Below are 20,593 nucleotides of genomic sequence, written 5' to 3'. Positions count from 1 at the left end.
CAATGCATTTCCTCCAGCTCAGGGACAGAATTTTGGGCTTGTTTCCCCACCAACTGTTCATCTGAGAACTAAACTGCATGGTACGTTAAATACGTAGTGTGCAGCTGATCCTGACCTTTTAAAAATCTTTGCATAAGCATGTGGGTCCCTATTGAGAGCAGAGCAGGGTAAGAAAGAGACAGATGCATATGCTTGGATTGAAACTGGGCCACATTTATTGAAATATCTGCAAAGGGGAAAACTGAGGACGGGCACTGGACTGTGCCAGCTGTTAGCTGGCACGATAATGGGCGAAAACATACACAGCCTGAGGAGTGGTGTGACAGCATTGCTGCCCCTCCGGACTGCCCCTTCTGGGGGAGGTAGACCTTCCCCTGTCATCCCCTCCTGGGCCACAAAGCTCCTGGGTGAGTGAGGTGAGTCAGTCTCCCAGGCAACCCTTATCTCCCCGCCGAGCCGCAAAACCCATTCGGGAGGCCTCAGGCATCACCTGTCAACATAACGGTGCCTCTGAATGTTCACCAACCCTAAGCTCATTCCCCCTTGCCCACCTTAGCTGCCACTGGGAGCGACAAGCCTATTGCTTGTCAAACTCCCCCCACCTGCACTGAAGAACTTCCCACAGGTCCCTTTGCAGATCTGACAAAAAATATGTCATTGCCAGCATCAGACAGGCGCACACCATCCTGTCTGTAAAGCTCCCTCCTTGTCCAGATGATTTCCTGATGAGTGATGATCCCATCACCATGCTTGTATAGCCCCAAGGTTATTTCCCAGTTCACTTTCTGAGGGGCCCTCTCCATGGCCTTCTGGGTCAGAACATTCCGCACGTCATTCTTGTGAACACACAAGACCAAATTACAGTTATCCCCAGCTCATGGTGCTGGATAACTCAGAATTGGCCAAGGCCTGCAGGATGAGGTCCTTGTAGTGATGTCAGAGAATTCCGCCACGGATCTCGGTGAGGCCGAATGCCAGTGCATCCCATTCGTACATCCCTAGGTCCTTGCCTTCTCACAACCAGGTCATTCCCCCCTAGATGCAGCACCAAAACCTGCAGGGGGGGCATGCACCTCACATTGATGGAATAGAGTGGGGAGGAGGTGCTCCCACTACATGCTACGTGTGCCAAGCCACCGAACATGGGCACACTGGGACAGTCCGAGCTGGGATCCACAGCTTGATCTAAGACCTCTGACCATCCCAGAGCACCATGCTGTGACCACAGGAGCACACGCACAGGTTCACATCCATTCCATCGATCTAAAGGAGATAAAGGAGAACAGTAAGTAACAGAAAAGGAGAGGCTATTCCTTGGCATCAAGGAAAAGCCTGCACCTAAGTCCTGAAGGCCTTGGAGTGCCACCTGCCCACTGCCTTCACCTGATCCAGTGGAAAAACCCAAAGACGCAGCTGTAGGAGCAGCCCCAATGTTGAAAGAATGTGTCCTAAATCGGATTTCCTAGACTGAGAGTACTCAGTGCCAGCTTAGTAATAGTCCAAAATTGATATAGTTAAATGTGGGGAACCCATCCAAGGAAAAAAGACTGGACTATCTACTGTCTGCTTTAGTTGCAGGAAAGCAGCTAATGCCCTGATGGGGCATAACTCCTCTATTAGTGTAGGGAAAAGGAACACCTTTGTGCCCCTAGCTAGTCAGTCAGTTTTTAGGTTTCCTGAGCTGAATCCGGACCATATCATATTGTGCTTGGGTATCAAAATATCTCAGGGCCCAATCAGTTGCATCACATCTGGATGCCCAGACCAGCTTGGAGATTCTGAGGGCCCCAAACAAAGCCGTTAAGGTAGCCACATAAAACAATGATGCCTCGGAAGGAGAGGCGCAATGGCAATAAGCTTCAGAGCCATAAAGGATATCTGGGGAAAAGGGATGCCTGGAGTCCACAGTTGCAGGTGATGTGCTGGTCCTGCCCTGGATGGCATGTTGCACCCAGAAGCCTGTATCCTAGTGGCCACCAGGAGTGACAAGCCTAATGCTTAGTCACATTCCCCCCTCCTGTGCTGAAGGGCTTCTCACAGGCCCCGTAGCGGATCCGACAAAACTTTGTCGTTGCCAAATCGGACAGGTCCTGTCTATAAGGCTCCACCTGCGTCCTCATAATTTCCAAATGAGAGATGATCCTGTCGCTATTCTGGTATAGCCCAATGCCATCTCCCGGTTCACTTTCTGATGGGCCCTTTCCATGGCCCTCAGATTCCAAACATTCCTCCAATTAATTCGAGGAAGCAAGCAGGACAGTGATTGTTAATGCTGGCCACCTGGGCCGTATGACCTGGGAATCGGCCAAGGCACACAGGATGAGGTCCTTGCCTTTCACACCAACAGGTCGTTCCCTCCTAGATGCAGCACCAGAACCTGTGGGGAAACATGCACCAAATCATGATGGAATGGAGTGGGAAAGAGGCGCTCTCACCGCATGCTGTGTCTGTCAAACCACTAACACATGCACACTGGAACAGTCTGCTCTGGGATCCACAGCCTGACTTATAAACCCTCCAAACAGCCCATAACACCACACTGTGTCCAGGCATGAGTGCACACGCACACATATGGGTTCACATCCATTCCATTGATCTAAAGGAAAAATAACAGTAACAAGAAAAGAGATGCTGATCACTGAAGTCCCACACCCTAGGAATGGAGTCAAGACCATAACTGTAAACTACCGAGAAGGCTACAAATGCTTAGGGATATACGAAAGTGACTTACGTGTTCGCGGATTCTGTTCGCGGTGGGGGGGCACTCCGTCCCTCCCCCCGGAATCCTCGATGGGGGGGAGGTGATCCGGTCCTCCCCCCCGGAATCCTGCCTGGCCGGCTCTGCTCCGCGGCGGCTCCGTGGAGCAGCTGGCCAGGGCCGTCCACAGCCGGATTTCTGGCCGCGGACTGGCTGGTGTGGACGCAAATGGTGGCCGCCGTAGCGGCCACCATTTGCATCCAGCCAGGCAGCCGTGATAGGCTACGTAAGTTTTTATGTAGCCTATCACGGCTGGGCAACCCCCCCCAAAAAAAAAACGGCATACGCAAATAGCGGTGGCTATGGCAGCTGACATTTGCGTTCCCTAATTTTCGCCATCTTAGCCTATGTAAATATTTACGTAGGCTAAAACGGGGGGGGGGGAAAGGAACGCAAATAGCACCCACTACGCTATTTGCATTCCCCCTTTTTTTTCCGCCGTAATAGCCTACATAAATATTTACATAGACTAAAATGGTGAAAAATAAGGAATGCAAATGGCGGCCGCTGTAGCCGCTGCCATTTGCGTAGGCTGTTTTTTTTTTTTTTTTTTGATTGGCTTGCCATGATAGGCTACATAAAGACTTACGTAGGCTATCACGGCAAAGACCAGAATGCAAATGGCGGCTGTGGCAGCCAGTCGAAAGACCAGCCACTGCCGAAGCCGCTGCTGGAGTGGCTGCTGTCCGGAACATCCGCTCCAGGTAAGTCTCGTCTCAGGGGGAATCCGCGGGGGGGGGGGCAGCAGGCCGTTCCGCCACGGATTTCGGGGGGCTGAATGCCAGTGCATTTGGCCTCACTGAAATCCGTGGCGGAATTCTCCGCCATCCCTACCAATGCTTCAGCTGAATATGAGAGCAAAAAGCCCAGGGCTCCCATATCAACCCAGGTACAGGGGGCCCTTGTCCTGTGAGCCATGAAGTACACCATGGCTTACGCTATCTAAATACACGACACTCAACGAGAGCCTCTTAGCATGGTCTCTAGAAGTGTCAGCACCCTGGGGGCAGGGGGTGCCCTCTACCAACTTTTGCATCCGGCTATTAGACAAAATGTTGGCACTGGTATTCTACTTGTCATTAATATGCCTCATGAGAAAACAGATATTGTGCAGTAGGCAGTGCAAATTCAATACTACTACCCAATCCATAATGTTCTGATTGCGGGAGGACTGTGTTTTGATGACAAGAATGGAGGCCTGCCCTTCACACACAAGGCATTTAAGAATGGACATTGAGCCTTGAATTGGCCCGCATGGGCGATGCCACGTATAAGAGAAGTTCCAGTAACAAGATCTTGAGAGATCAGAGGGCCAACCCTTGGGCATGGCACTACACACCCAATGATCCTATAAGTTGACCCTAAAACCCAGCCCACTAGAGGCATCATAGTACGTCTGCAGCTCTACCTTGAAGATGAACTAGGGGTGTACGAAACCCACTTACCATTCCACTCCGGGTGTCCACGAGGGGGGGGGAGGCAATCCGTCCCTCCCCCCGGAATCCTCTCTGGCTGGCTCCGCTCTGTGGCGAGTCCGCAGAGCCGCCGGCTGGGCCCGTCCGCAGTCGGACTTTCATCTGCTGCCAGGCTGCTGCCACAAATGGCCTCCAGCGTAGGGGACACCATTTGCGTCCCTGCTCTTTTCGGTGATAGGCTACGTAAATATTTATGTAGCCTATCACGGCAAAGAGCAGGGATGCAAATGGCATAGCGGATGCCATTTGTGTCCCTGCTGTTTTCGTGATAGGCTACATAAATATTTACGTAGCTTATCATGGAAAAGAGCAGGGATGCAAATGGTGTCTGCTATGCCGTACACCATTTGCATCTGCAGTCTGGGGCAGTGGATGGACGGCAGCAGTGGACAGACCTGGACCGGATGGCAGCATGTAGGGTTCGTCCAGGGAGGATCTTGGGGGGTGTCGGGGGGGGGAGTAGTTCGTTCTTTAGAATCCGGCCTCATTGGAGTCTGTGGTGGATTTCTCTGCCATCCCTAAGATGAACCTGTGTTCCCGAAAAGGAAACACTGGTAATCTCCAAAAAATTAAAACCCAACCGAAATCCTTGGGGCTAATTCAATGGTGTGGTAGCCTAACCCCATTTGTGGTACAGCACAGCCTCCATCAAAGGCCGACATGGGACAGAAGCTATGCTGGTGAAATAAGAACTCTGCCACTCCCTAAAGGGCATGAAGTGTGACATCATGAGAGCACCTGTATAGGTCAACCTGCATCGCCCCTCAGGCATCCTGTAGGCACTATCACTCTGAAGGTGCTCACAGAGCAAGAACAAACAAGGCCACATACAGACTTAACAACTTGCATGCTGTATCCTTAAATATAAATTTAACCAAATAGAACTACTATAGATAAATCTCTGATTCAGAGAAAAGTGGGCCTGACACTAGCCCTGGAATGAAACCCAGAACCTTTCTAAAATGCAAGTTACAAAGCACACTGTATCCTCCTGCCACAGAACCACTACAAAGCCATGAGGGGCTTGGTTCCAACTGGGGCGGGCCCCTTTGGATAGGGCTATTACTCCATGCCAGCCTTCCTGTCCCTGTTTATTGATACTAAGCCTTGTTCCATTACTTTCCATTCCCTGGATAGGGGAAGAGAACATCTACCCACTCTCCTCTCCAAAACTTCTTTGGTAGCTGGCAGTAGACAGCATCAGATAGGTGGTTGTACCAACAGTTGAAATTCTATCTTTACAGACCTTAACAATCAGGACCTCCCTCCTTAAGGTTGAATGGGATTGTGCAATTGAGCAAGGGCAAATAGACTCCATTTATACCCTAGGGATGTCAGAGAAATCCTCCACGGACTCCAATGAGTCAATAGAATAGAATGAGTCAATAGAATTCAATAGAATCGGGCCTCATTGGGGTCCATGGAGGATTTCTCCAACATCCCTAGGGTATAGATGGGGTGTATGTGCCCTTGCCCAATTGCAGTGGGTAGACGTTCTCTTCCCCTATCCAGGGAATGGAAGGTCCGCGGAAGATCGGATCTCCTACCTGCGCCTCCAGGAGGAATCCTCGCCAGCTGGATCCTCCCTGCTGGCTGGCTCCAGAGTGCCAGCGATACTGTCGCCATTGCCGTATCACTGGCTGGGCGGATTGACTGAGGATGCAAATGGCATCCAGTACACCATTTGCAGCCGTAAAAGTCTTAGTTTAAGGTAAATGCAGCCATTTACGGCAGTAAACCGCAGGCAGTAGTCCCCTTCAGCCAGCGATACGGCATGGCGGCCGTATCGCTAGCATTTCGGAGCCGGCTGGTGGCTCCGCGGATTCACCGCGGAGCAGGAGCCAGCTGAAGAGGATTCCAGGGGAGGGGAGGAACGGATCGCCTCCGCCCACCTCGGAATGGCAGGTAAGCTTTCCGTCCATCCCTACTATACCCCTGACCCCTGTAATGTGAGCAGGTAAGCACAGTAGGGGTGGACGAAAGTCACTTACCTGTCGTCGAAGGCCGTTCGTGGTGGGGGGGAGCGCTTCGCTGCTCCCCCCGCGAAGTTCAGGCCGGGGGGGGAGGCTTCCTGCCTCGCCCGGCCGAAATTCAGGCTGGGGGGGAGGCTTCCCGCCTCGCCCGGCCGAAATTCAGGCCGGGGAGGAGGCGCCTCGCCTCGCCCGGCCGCGAACGCAAAAGTAAAAAAACAACAACAAAAACTTCCCCTGATAGGCTACGTGACGATTCACGTAGCCTATCACGGCTAGATCTGCAAAGTCAGCCGTGATAGGCTACGTGAATCGTCACGTAGCCTATCACGGGTGACTTAAAAAAAAAAAAAAAAAAGCGCGTACGCGAATGGCTATTTGCGTTGCCCTTATTTTCGCCGTAGTCTACGTAAACATTTACGTAGACTACAGCCACCAAATAAGGAACGGGAATGGCGGCTCCCTATGGGGGCCGCCATTCGCGTATGCGTTTTTTTTTTTTTTTAAGTCACCCGTGATAGGCTACGTGACGATTCACGTAGCCTATCACGGCTGACTTTGCAGATCTAGCCGTGATAGGCTACGTGAATCGTCACGTAGCCTATGAGGGGAAGGGTTTTTTTTTTTTCTTTCATTACAATGGCGGCGGCGGCAGCCGGTCAAAAGACCGGCTGCCGCTCCCGCCTCGCTCGAAAACCCGCCGAACCGCCGGCCGGACCAGCCACCGGGAGGGACATTCGCAAAAGGTAAGTCCCGTCCCAGGGGGGTGTGCGGGGGGCGGGGGGGTGCGGAGGATTTCTCCCCGAAACTTGTTCGGGGGGCCGAACACGTTGGCGCTCGGCCCCCCGAAGTTTCGGGGAGAAATTCTCCGCCATCCCTAAGCACAGGTCATGCAAGCACAAGACCCTTCGCACCTAAATCCGGATTTACTGTGGCGAAGGTATAAATAGCCTGGCTTGGTTCTGCCACTGCAGACACGGGGAGAAGGCAGGTGCAGGGGAGGGGGTTAATCCTGTGACACTAACACTAAAGTTAACCCGGCACTACGTGGAATAAAACTATTCCACCTAGTGGAATATAAAAGATTTAATAATACCAAAGTGCCCTGAGTCTGTAATTATTGGCACAGAGGGCTGCAAGCCGGCTCAGATGACACTAAACCACATACTATACCAAATGACACGGGATGGTTTGGTTCTGTGAGAGCTGCAGATCTCAAACTCAGAATAGGAGCTGAGCTGGTGGATGCTTTGATGGCATCCAGATGCACTAATGACACCAGATGACTTGATCCTTCGAGAGCTGCAGAAGGAACGGGCCCATAACCTGAGGCGGAGTTGTGCTGAAGGAAGCTTTGATGGCAACCAAGCATGCTGCAACAAAAAATAATAAGCTACTCTGGGTCTGTCTCAAAGTTTGTTTTGGGCCCAGAGCCCCGCACTGCATTCAAAACACACCATTCCTTAGTCTTTTTCCACTGCCTTCAATCTAGCCCAGCTTAAGGTAAGTCCAGCTGGGCCTCATCTTCAGAGGAAGAACCATGTCTCCTCCAATGCATATTGGCAAGTGGGCAGGGTGTTTTGCCCTTCCCCTGCTTGCCCTTTCTTGTGGGGCATCCTATACAAATGATGGGGGACTTGGCCCCATAGGACAACCCACCCATCACAAAGGTAATGGAATACAAAAACAAAAGGAAGGGGGGTGTCTCAGTACAGGCCTTGTGACCTGAAACCCCCTTCAAATCCAAGCAAAAAATAATTATATACGTACATATATATATGGGATTCTCAGGTCACCCATACAGTTACAGACCAGGCCCGACCAGAAGCCTCATGTTCCTCCAGACTGTCCCCTTAGAGTAAATGTTAAAGCTGCTGCCCCACCAAATGAATGAGGAACAACTCCTTACAACAACCCAGTGAGGAAGGTTAGGCCAAGAGCCAGGGATTGGCTTCATCCAGTAAGCTTCATGGCCAAGTCAGGACTAGAACCCGTATCTGTAAGTCCCAGTACAGCACTCTAACCACTGCACCAAGCTGTCTCTCTAGACTGCCTGGGAGGTGTGACAACAAAAGAACCCCCAACCCCACAGGCTCCCGGTCTTCCCACACTGGGGTTGGCAACAGCTCTATCATGGTGTCAGGCAAGATTCTCTCCATGCCCTACCCGGGGAAGCTGGGTATCGAGCCTCGGACCTTCTGTAAACAAAACAGGGGCTCTTTGAGGTGCTTGAAGGCCCCGGTCTGCAACTTTACCAAGGGAGCCCCCCCCTTCCACAACATGCCCAGGAGGAAAGGGGTGTCCAAACCCCAGAAGCAGACAGTCCACCCCCCACCGACCTTGGGGAAGAGTCACCGGGGTGAGACACCACCAGGAGGGGGCCCCAACCGGGATCACCCCTCCCCCATCTCCCTGGCCCCATGCAGCCCAAACCTTGGGCCAAATGGCTCCAGAAGACCGTTGTCCTCGCCGGGGGCGAGACCGCATCCACGGCAACTCTCTGAAGAGAGCCAAAAGTGGAGCCGCTGTTTAAAGTGGACGGCCCGTCAGCTGCAGGCGGTGGGAGAAAGGAGCAGTCGCTCCTGACGAGGGAGCAGCTGCTGATGCTGCCGTTGCCACCTCCTGTTCACTGCCACTGCAGAAATGCAGGCCAATCCTGGCCCCAGGAAGAATGGGGCCACCTCTGCAGACAGTGGCCCAATCGACCACCGGCGGCATGCGAAGGAGCTGTCGTTCCTGTTTGAAGGACTGTCCGCCTGCCGGCTCCTGAAAGCTGCTGCTGCTGATGCCAGTTGTGGCATAGGGAACCCTGGCTGACCCCGGCCAAAGAGGAGACGTGCTGCCGATTGGGCCGTCGCCGCCCCTCCTATCTGAAGCTGCAGAGCACGTGCCAAGTGCCTGACAGCTGCGCGAGCGAGAGGCAGTTGGGAGGGGCATGGAGAGTAAAAATGCCTCTCCGACCCCTCCCCTCCCCAGTGGTGCTATGGGGATTCTGCCAATGGCGGCCCGCCACGTCCGCTCACCCCACCTGCCCACAATGCCCCCATGGCCAGGAAAGCTGGACATAGGGGTAGGTAGGGCATATCTGGAGTGGGATCACTGTGCACAGATAGGGGAGGTTTAAGCCTTCCGTACCCATGTGCAGTGGTCCTGATATGGATCAGGGCCCCACTCACTTACACTGAGGTCAAAAAAAGGTTAGGCTCAGCTGCATGCTATGTATTTAACGTAGTGTGCAGTTTAGCCTTCAGTAATAAAATGGGACAATTGTAGAACAGTTGTTCCCAGTGAGAAAATGGTACAGGGGAAAAGGGATTTGAAGCAGTTAAAGGGTTTAAAGACATTTTCATCGACAAATTGCTTCTGCAGAACTGGCCCATTATACCTTCACGGATTACCAGTGAGAATTGGAATGAAAGTCAGCTGTTTCTACATGGTGCTGTAGTTTTTTTTTTTTTTAATGGATAAGAGATTAACAATGTCACCATCTAAAATTGTCTGCTTACATCGTTTCTGAAATAATTATCCCCCTTTTTATTCTGAGTCAGACCGGCTGGCAGTGGCTCTCCAGGGTTTCAGGCAGAAATCTTTCCCAGCGCTACCTGGAGACGTTGGGGATTGAACCTGGAACCTTCTGAGTGCAAAGCAGCAACAAACCCCTCCCATATCCTACGTATGTAAAATGTCTGCTTACATAGTTCCTGAAATAATGATTCATGTCTTTTTTATTATTTACAAATAACTCTGGCTGATATAATTTTAGAAGTTGAAAACAAAATATAAAAATAATAGAAATAAGGATACTAAACCTTATAATGTGGGGGTGCTGGGCTTTTTTCATGTTCACTCAGTATTTCTTTTGGTCCACAGAGCCAATAATACTCCTTGCACTTCAAGTCTTGTTTTTCTCCTCTTTCATAGTTTAGGCTCCCATCCTATACATACTTACCAGAGAGTACAACTCATTAAAGTTGTTGGGCCTTCGTTCTGAGTAGACATGTATAGGATTGCAATGTTAGCTTTTTGCTTCACTTATAGCTGAGGTGCAGATGGCCATGACATCAGATAAACTTGGCTCAGAGTGACTGAAAATATGACTTTTTTTCATGAAAGAAGGAGTTTTGCTGATCTGACAGAATTCTGTTGCCAGAATTGTGCTACAAAAGCAATGAACAGTTTCAACAGAAAAGCCTTATTTCAATATTTGTCTCTGCATCCCAAGTTTTACACCGATCAAAGAAAATGTTCCACAGACATGATACCAAATAATTAACAACATCTGGGGGTGATTTGTTGTTGTTAAGTCGTGTCCGACTCTTCGTGACCCCATGGACCATAGCACGCCAGGCCTTCCTGTCCTGCGCTCTCTCCCGGAGCGTGCTCAAGTTCATATTCATTGCATCAGTGATGCTATCTAGCCATCTCATCCTCTGCCGTCCCCTTCTCCTTTTGCCTTCAATCATTTCCAGCATCAGGGTCTTTTCCAGTGAGCTGGGGTACCAGAGGGTAAAGAAGGTATTAGTAGTGTTGACCTCCTCACGATTAGTAGCTGAAAGTGGAGACTGTGTACAACAGAGCAACTATAAACTACCTGAAATATTGAGATGAGTTGGCTGAGATATATTGTTCCATTGCTTCTATGGACATGCTGTACTTCCCATGATGGTAAGTTCTTAAAATGAGATTTTTAAAACCCTAGGGAAATGGCTGCTAGTTACCCAAATTGCTTTTCTTATCCAACTGCCCAGCCCTCATTGGGTTAATTTGGGTTCTCCTTCCCATGTGTTAAGCAATAGTAATTCTGCTTAACTTGGAGTTTACACAGGGACAGTCACAGGAGTGATCTGGTAGGCACTGTTTACTTGGACTTCCAAAAGGGCTTTGACAAAGTCCCTTAGCAGACTCCTGAAAAATCTTAGCAATCATGCATTAAGAGTAACGGTCTTCTTATGGATGAGTAATTGGTTTAAGAACAGAAAGCAGATAGTAGTAATAAATAGTAAATTTTTGTAGTGGAGGGATGTAAACACTGGGGTCCCACATGAATGTGTTTTAGGGCCAGTGTTTTTTAACTTGTTCATAAATTATCTGGAATTGCAGTGAGGTAGCCAAGTTCGTTGATAACACCAAATGTATTATGATAGCTAAAACAAACAGGGACTGACAAGAGCTCCAGAAAGATCTTTCCAAACTGGGAAAATGGGCAACAAAATGGCAAAATATAATAAAATCTAAAGTAATGCATGATGGGGCAAAAATTCCCAACTTCACATATATGCTGATGGTAGGGATGTACGAAAGTCACTTACCTGTTCGCGGATTATGTTGATGGTGGGGGGGAGGCATTCTGTCTCTCCGCCCAGAATCCTTGCCGGGGGGGAAGCGCTCCATTCCTCCCCCCCAGAATCCTCCGCGGCCAGCTGTGCTCCGCGGCAGTTCCGCGGAGCAGCTGGCCAGGTCCGGCCAGGCCAGAGCCGTCCGCAGCTGGATTTCGGGCTGCAGAGGGCTCTGGGTAAAAAAACAAACAAAAAAATGTGTATGCAAATGGCAGCGGCTATGGCTGCCGCCATTTGCATTCCTTATTTTTGGTCATCTTAGTCTACGTAAATATTTACGTAGACTATGATGGCGAAAATCAAGGGGAACGCAAATAGCGTAGTGGGCGCTATTTGAGTCCCTTTTTGATTCCCTGTTTTAGCCTACATAAATATTTACGTAGGCTAAAATGCGGAATCAAAAAGGGACGCAAATAGCGCCCGCTATGCTATTTGCGTTCCCCTTGATTTTCGCCATCATAGTCTACGTAAATATTTACGTAGATTAAGAGGGCAAAAATAAGGAATGCAAATGGCGGCGGCTGTAGCCACCGCCATTTGCGCATGCGGGTTTTTTTTTTAACCCACCCAGCCATGATAGGCTACGTAAAGATTTACGTAGCCTATCATGTCATTTTTGTTTTGTTTTAAACCAAGTCATGATAGGCTACGTAAATCTTTACGTAGCCTATCAAGTCTCTCTCTTTCTTTCTTTCTTTCTTTCTTTCTTTCTTTCTTTCTTTCTTTCTTTTTTACCAGAGTGGAAATGGTGGTGGCGGCAGCTGGTTGGAAGACTGGCTGCTGCCGCTGGAGCCGCCGCCGGAGCCGCCGCCACCCGGAAGATCCGTCCCAGGTGAGTCTCGTCCCGGGGGGGATCCGCGGGGGGGCAGGGGGTGGCAGGCTGTTCCGCCATGGAGTTCAGGGCGCCAAATGCACTGGCATTCGGCCTCACCGTGATCCGTGGCGGAATTCTCTGACATCTCTAGTGATGGGATTTGAAATAGTGGTGACTGATCAAGAAAGAAATCTTGGTGTTGTGGTGGATTTCCCAATGAATGTGTAGACCCATTGTGTGGGTGCTGTAAAAAAGTCAAATGCTGTGTTAGGCATAACTAGAAAAGGCACTGAAAATGCAGCTGCCAATATCATACTGCCCTTATAGAAATCTATTATGTGACCTAGGGATGGGGGAGAATTTCTCCCCAAAACTTTGGGGGGCCGAGTGCCAATGCATTCGGCCCCACGAAATCGGCAGTGAAATTCTCCGCCCCCCCGCCCCCCCCGGGATGGGACTTACCTTTCACGAATGTCCCTTCCGGCGGCAGGTCCCGGCGGTGGTTCGTCGGGTCTTCGTCAGGGGCAGGGGCGGCAGCTGCCATTACAAGTGCAGTAACCCCCCCCCCCAAAACCCTGTGATAGGCTACGTAATGATTAACGTAGCCTATCACGGCTAGATCTGCAAAGTCAGCCATGATAGGCTACGTTAATCGTCACGTAGCCTATCACGGGTGACTTTGAAATAATAATAATAAAAAAAAAGCGCATACACAAATGGCAGCCCCCATAGGGAGCCACCATTTGCTTTCCTTATTTGGTCCCTGTAGTCTATGTAACCCCTTCATGGATCACTGCCTTGTTGTGGCGAAGGGGCTTGCGTAACTCAGTGAAGCCATAAGCTATGCCGTGCAGGGCCACCCAAGACGGACAGGTCATGGCAGAAAGTTCTGACAAAATGTGGTCCACTGGAGAAGGAATGGCAACCCACTCCAGTATTCTTGCCAAGAAAACCCCATGGAACATATCACAAGGCTAAAAGATATGACGCTGGAAGATGAGCCCCTCAGGTCGGAAGGTGTCCAATATGCTACTGGGGAAGAGCAGAGGGAATTTCCAAGTAGCGCCAGAAAGAGTGAAGCGGCTGGGCCAAAGCCGAAAGGACACTCAGCTGTGGATGTGTCTGGTGGTGAAAAGAAAATCCGATGCTGTAAAGAACAATATTGTTTAGGAACCTGGAATGTCAGATCAATGAATCAAGGTAAGCTGGAGGTGGTCAAACATGAGATGGCAAGATTGAACATCGACATCTTGGGAATCAGCCAACTAAAATGGACAGGCATGGGCGAATTTAATTCAGGTGACCATCATATCTACTATTGTGGGCAAGAATCCCTTAGAAGAAATGGAGTAGCACTCATAGTCAACAAAAGGGTGGGAAAAGCAGTACTGGGGTACAATCTTAAAAATGATAGAATGATCTCAGTACGAATCCAAGGCAAACCATTCAACATCACAGTAATTCAAGTCTATGCCCCAACCACTAAGGCCGAAGAAGCTGAGGTTGATCGGTTCTATGAAGACCTACAACACCTTCTAGAACTAACACCAAAAAAAGATGTCCTCTTCATCATAGGGGATTGGAAAACCACTAAACTGTTCAGGTATGACCTAAATCATATCCCTGATGAATATACAGTGGAGGTGAGGAATAGATTTCAGGGATTAAACCTGATAGACAGAGCGCCTGAGGAACTATGGACGGAGGTCCGTAACATTGTTCAGGAGCCAGCAACGAAATCCATCCCAAAGAAAAGGAAATGCAAGAAAGCCAAGTGGCTGTCTGATGAGGCTTTACAAGTAGCTGAGGAAAGAAGGGAAGCGAAAAGCAAGGGAGAAAGGGGAAGATATACCCAACTGAATGCAGAGTTCCAGAGAATAGCAAGGAGAGACAAGAAGGCCTTCTTAAATGAACAATGCAAAGAAATCGAGGAAAACAACAGAATGGGAAAGACTAGAGATCTCTTCAAGAAAATTGGAGATCTCAAGGGAACGTTTTGTGCAAAGACGGGCATGATAAAGGACAAAGAAGGCAGGGACCTAACAGAAGCAGATGAGATTAAGAAGAGGTGGCAAGAATACACAGAAGAACTATACAGGAAAGATCTGAATGTCCCTGATAGCCATGAGAGTGCGGTCACTGAACTTGAGCCGGACATCCTAGAGAGTGAAGTCAAGTGGGCCTTAGGAAGCATTAGTAACAACAAAGCTAGCGGAGATGACAGTATTCCAGCCGAGCTATTTAAAATCCTAAAAGACGATGCTGTTAAAGTGCTGCATTCAATATGCCAACAAATCTGGAACACTCAACAGTGGCCACAAGACTGGAAAAGGTCAGTTTACATTCCAATTCCAAAGAAGGGCATCGCCAAAGAGTGTTCAAACTACCGCACCATTGCGCTCATTTCACATGCCAGCAAGGTGATGCTCAAAATCCTACAAGCTAGGCTTCAGCAGTATGCGAACCGAGAACTACCGGAAGTACAAGCTGGGTTTCGAAGAGGCAGAGGAACTAGAGATCAAATCGCCAACATTCGCTGCATCATGGAGAAAGCAAGAGAATTCCAGAAAAACATCTATTTCTGCTTCATTGACTACGCTAAAGCCTTTGATTGTGTGGATCACAACAAACTGTGGCAAATTCTGAAAGTGATAGGAGTACCAGACCACCTTACCTGTCTCCTCAGAAACCTGTACGAGGGTCAAGAAGCAACAGTAAGAACCAGACATGGAACAACCGATTGGTTCAAAATTGGGAAAGGAGTACGACAAGGCTGCATATTGTCACCCTGCTTATTTAACTTATATGCAGAGTACATCATGAGAAACGCCGGGTTGGATGAATCAGAGATCGGAATTAAGATTGCCAGGAGAATTATCAACAACCTCCGATATGCAGACGATACCACCCTAATGGCAGAAAGTGAAGAGGATCTAAAGAGCCTCTTGTTGAGGGTGAAAGAGGAGAGTGCAAAAGCTGGTTTGAAACTCAACATTAAAAAAACGAAGATCATGGCATCTGGCCCCATCACTTCCTGGCATATAGAAGGGGAAGAAATGGAAGCAGTGGCAGATTTTACTTTCTTGGGCTCCAAGATCACCGCAGACGGTGACTGTAGCCATGAAATTAAAAGACGCTTGCTCCTTGGGAGGAAAGCTATGGCAAACCTAGACAGCATAGTAAGAAGCAGAGACATCACCTTGCCGACAAAGGTCCGTCTAATCAAAGCTACGGTTTTCCCAGTAGTAATGTATGGCTGTGAGAGCTGGACTATAAGGAAGGCTGAGCGCCGAAGAATTGATGCTTTCGAACTGTGGTGCTGGAGAAGACTCTTCCGAGTCCCCTGGACTGCAAGGAGGTCAAATCAGTCCATCCTAAAGGAAATCAACCCTGAGTGCTCATTGGAAGGACAGATAATGAAGCTGAAGCTCCAATATTTTGGCCACCTAATGCGAAGAGAAAACTCCCTGGAAAAGACCCTGATGCTGGGAAAGACTGAAGGCAAAAGGAGAAGGGGACGGCAGAGGATGAGATGGCTAGATAGCATCACGGATGCAATGAATATGAACTTGAGCATGCTCCGGGAGAGAGCGCAGGACAGGAAGGCCTGGCGTGCTATGGTCCATGGGGTCACGAAGAGTCGGACACGACTGAACGACTGAACAACAACAAAGTCTATGTAAAGATTTACGTAGACTACGGCGAAAATAAGGGAACACTATTTGCGTTGCCCTTATTTTCGCCGTAGTCTACGTAAATCTTTACGTAGACTACAGGGACCAAATAAGGAACGCAAATGGCGGCTCCCTATGGGGGCCGCCATTTGCGTACGTGCTTTTTTTTTTTCCCCAAAGTCACCCGTGATAGGCTACGTAACGATTTACGTAGCCTATCACGGCTGACTTTGGAAATCTAGCCATGATAGGCTACGTTAATCGTTACGTAGCCTATCACAGGGGTGGTTTTTTTTTTTTTTTCCGCGGCCGGGTAGACGGGGCGCTTCTACCCGGCCTGAATTTCGCCGGCGAGGGATGGGGCACCTCCCGCCTGGCTGAATTTCAGCCGGGCGAGGCGGGGCGCCTCCCCCCCTCGCATGAACTTCGGGGGGAGAAGCGAAGCGCCTCCCCCCACCGCGAAGCAAGCTTCGAGGACAGGTAAGGGACTTTCGTTCATCCCTAATGTGACCACACTTGGAATACTGTGTACAGTTCCGGTTACCATGCCTAAAAAGGGATATTTGGGGATTTTTTTTTAATATTAGGGGTTTTTGGATATTAACTGGAATTATTAGTTGGATATTAGTTGAAAGAAGTATGGAAAAGGGGAACTAAAATGATCAAGTGGCTGGAGTAACTCCCTTTTGAGGAAAGGTGATAATGTCTGGGCAGGTTTACTTAGAAAAAGGGTAAGTCAGGTGTACAAATGCATGCATGGTGCAGAGAAATTGGACAGGGAGACATTTTTTCCCTCTCTCATAATACCAGAACCAGGAATCATCCCATGATTGGGTGGAGGCTCAGGACAGTGTGCTTCTTCACACTGCGCATAGTTAAACTATGGAATTTGATACCACAAGATGTAGTGAGGGCCATAATTTGGATGACTTTAAATGGGGATTAGGCAAATTCATGGAGGATAAGGCTACTAGTCCTCAGGGCTATATGCTACCTCCTGTACCAGAGGTGGTATGCCTATCTACACCAGTTGCTGGGGTTGTCCTACTTGTGGGTTTCCCACAGGTGGCTGGTTGGCCACTGTGTGAAAAAAAATAAATGCGGGATTAGATGGACCCTTGGTCTGAAACAGTATGGCTCTTCTTATGTTCTTAATTAGCAAAAGAAATAAAACAGGTATACAAGAGGAGCAATGCAAAGGACATGAATAAGTTAATGTCAATACAGTCTATTGACACAACCTGTCCAAAAAGTAACAAATTATCAAATAATAAGAATACATGAATCCTGAACATGGAATTAAATTGGAGAAAATTATAGCTTTGGTTCTTGATTGTTCACAAAATTGATGCTAAATCACATTCTAGTGTGTGGAGATCGACTGAAGTTGATTTCGGACAGATTGTAAGGCTTTGGGGAGTCAAAGATGGGGATAGTGAAGCAAAATTCGAATGCAACCCTGGATATGTCTTGGAAGGACCTGAATGGGTAACATGCAGTAGCCAAAAGTGGAGACCTCTACCAAAGTGTTTGGGTAAGATCATGGCATATTTTGTTTGCCTCCGGGAAGTTTAGAACAACAGTGGATCATGTCTAGGATAACTTATAATGTTACTTCACACTGCAAAATGTGAGAGCATTTTTAACATGTGAAAGGCCCCAGAACCAAGTATGTCAGGTTAGAGATGATGCTTGTCTACAATTGCTAGTCATATGAGAATTCTCACATATGCAGAACAATTGAGGCCTCTCCATACAGGATGTGAGACCTTTTGTACTCATACTATAGCTTATTTAAAGTCAAGGTTAATGGTTGAATGTACTATAGTTGGACAAGACTGCGTTTACTGCCTTCCACTGATGTCGTTGCCCCAACCAGTGTTGGACTATTGTGCAAAGGAGGGTTTGAATCAGTTTGAACTCTGTGTCATTACCTGGTACAGCATCAGTATTGGTACTAGCAACAACAACACAAAGGTATGGAAGTATACTTCTTTCTCGTTTCATTCAGTTTAAATTGCAGGCAGCTGGCCTCTGGCTGTCCTAGCCGGGATTCCGGGAAGGAGACTGGGGAAGGGAAACAGGACCAAAGAGTTATTTCCAAGAAAGCAGAGAAGGGAAAACTTGCAACCCTTTAAACTAGATAAAGTGGGACAGACCATGGTTATGCTTTGAATCGCTGATGGCTGAGATGAAATTGCTAAGGGATATGGCAGCCATGATTGTCCAAGGCTCTTTCCCCAGGAGAAGTGGCTTATCTATTGCATTGGTTATTAAGATTTATACCCCCCACTTCAAATAAGTTATCCAGGCAGTTTATAGTGATACAGTCAGTAAAGGAGGAAGGGGAAAGAGGAGGAGGTTAAAGTATCTCACCCCAACCACATCATGTACAAAATATCATTATCACTGCTATATGAATGACATGTTTTTTCAGCTCTGAATTTAATATTTTTAAAAATTAAAATGACATGTCTGAGTAAGGATGCCTATGTTTCAGCCACAATAAGCCCCTTGAGGACTTACTGATTTTCTCCCTCACTGATTTGGTGAAGGAAAGACTCAGTGGACTGTCTGTAGCATTCCAGGGTAAAAAGAGGCTGCACTAAAAGAAAAGAAAAATGTATATATAGAGTGGGGGGAAGCAGGGTGGCGAGAGAGAGGCTGCACTAAGTATAATAAAAAAAACCCTGACCTATTTTCTCCTCTTTTAGCACCCTGTATTATCTCAAAGGAACAGCTGGATGTCAAACGCCTGCTTTTGCCTGGCTGCGGAACGAAGACGACGGACCTGGACCTGCCGCCGCCAGGTAGGGTCTGTCCCGGCCGGCCTTCGTGGGGTGGCGGGGGGGGGAGCAGTCTGTTCTGCCATGGGCTCCAGGGGGCTGGATTCTAAAGACTCCAGCCTCATTGGAGTCCATGGCAGATTTCTCCGCCATCTCTACAATAAGCCCCTTGAGGTCTTGCTGATTTTCTCCCCCACTGATTTGGTGAAGGCTGGACTGTCTGTAATATTCCAGGGCAAAAAGAGGGTAAAATTAAGTATAATAAAAATACATGACCTTTTTTCCTCTCTTTTTAGCACCCTGTATTATCACAAAGGAACAGTTGGATGCCAAACACCTGCTTTTGTCTGGCCACAGAAGACATTCACATGTGATTCAACATAACAATACAGTGGAATTCATGTGCAGGGAAGGAAATGGGCTCAGACGTTCTTGGGACAAGACCTGTGTTGATGGGCACACAGATCTGCCATCATGTCCCCCAGCATTTAATTCTGAGAAATTCCTCTTGGGTTATTTAAATGCACAATGAACTGGTGACTATCCAAATTTGAGGTGTTAAAGCCTGTTCGCTATGGATTCCCTGCCGGAGGAAGCAATCCTATGGCTAGACAGTGGCTAGATGGCCATAGGATATGCTCTTTTCTGAAAACCGACCTCGGAGCCCGCACTCCAAGGTTGGTTCCTGGAAAGCAGACCTCTCCCCATGTGGGGGGAGGAGCGTGGAGTGACTGAAAAGGAGCGGGGCTGGGGGTGTTCTGGGGTGGGGAGAGCAGAACTGTGCGTATGACACATCCAACGTGTCATCATACAGCAGCGTCCTCTCCTGCTTGGCTCCCTGTGGCTAGACAGCTGAAATGGATCACCCCCATAGGGATGGCAGAGAATTCCACCACGGACCCCAGTGAGGCTGGATTCTAAAGAATCTGCCCCCCCAGAGTCTGTGGAGGAATGGAGCACTTACCTCCACCTCCCTGCAGAATCCTCTTCGGCCAGATCCTGTGGCTCTGAAGCGCCAGTGATACGGCCACCATGCCGTATCGCTGGCTGAGGGGTATTGACTGCGGATGCAAATGTCGTCCAGTACGCCATTTGCGGCCATAAAGGTCTTAGTTTAAGGTAAATGCAGCTGTAAATGGCTGCATTTACCTTAAACTAAGACCTTTATGGCCACAAATGGCGTACTGGACAACATTTGCATCCGCAGTCAATACCCCTCAGCCAGCAATACGGCAATGGCGGCCATATCGCTGGTGCTTCGGAGCCAGCCAGTGGCTCTGCGGAATTGCCGCAGAGCAGAGCCGGCCAAAGAGGATTCCGGGGGGAGGAATTGATCACCCCCCCATGGGCGGATTCCCACCTGGACCAGCAGGTAGGGAATCCACCCATCCCTACCCCCCCCCCCCCGGTGCCTCTCCTGCCTTGCTTTGGATAGGCGGTCGCCTCCGAGTTTGGAGGAGGCCACCTATCTGGATAGGATTGCGCCCTAAGTTGTTCACAGAATACATAATCTATGTAGAAGCAGTTCCTTTATCTGCCAAACAACTCATATCTGTGTATCATATCCTTCTTGCATGAACTCTTGCATCCTTCTTTGGGATGGATTAGCTTTTCCAGCTTATTTTTGCTAGCTTTTCTCTCATTGATAAAATGCTGCCCATTTTTGATGACAATACCATGATAGGGAAATGCAGTGTGTGGTGGATTCTTCAAATCTGGGGAGTTTCGCATGACTGCTGTGAATTGCTGTATTAATTAGCTGTCATATTCCTGCTGCTGA

At 48.8% G+C, this 20,593-nt stretch overlaps 1 long non-coding RNA gene across 1 annotated transcript; it reads right to left on the bottom strand.

Annotated features, from left to right (window-relative positions):
* Positions 1 to 9,621: 9,621 nt before the first annotated feature.
* Positions 9,622 to 18,094, bottom strand: LOC146347839 (uncharacterized). Its single transcript, XR_014790440.1, has 2 exons — positions 17,962 to 18,094; positions 9,622 to 10,694 (listed from the first exon to the last, which is right to left on the bottom strand). It is a non-coding gene; the product is annotated as an uncharacterized LOC146347839 (long non-coding RNA).
* Between the last annotated feature and the right edge of the window lie 2,499 nt (positions 18,095 to 20,593).

The sequence above is a fragment of the Heloderma suspectum genome, chromosome 4 (genome assembly GCF_057233095.1).
Source record: "Heloderma suspectum isolate Gila_16-S chromosome 4, 16-S_ref, whole genome shotgun sequence".
In the NCBI taxonomy this organism is placed as follows: Eukaryota; Metazoa; Chordata; class Lepidosauria; order Squamata; family Helodermatidae; genus Heloderma; species Heloderma suspectum.
This window is presented reverse-complemented; position numbering and strand designations above follow the sequence as displayed.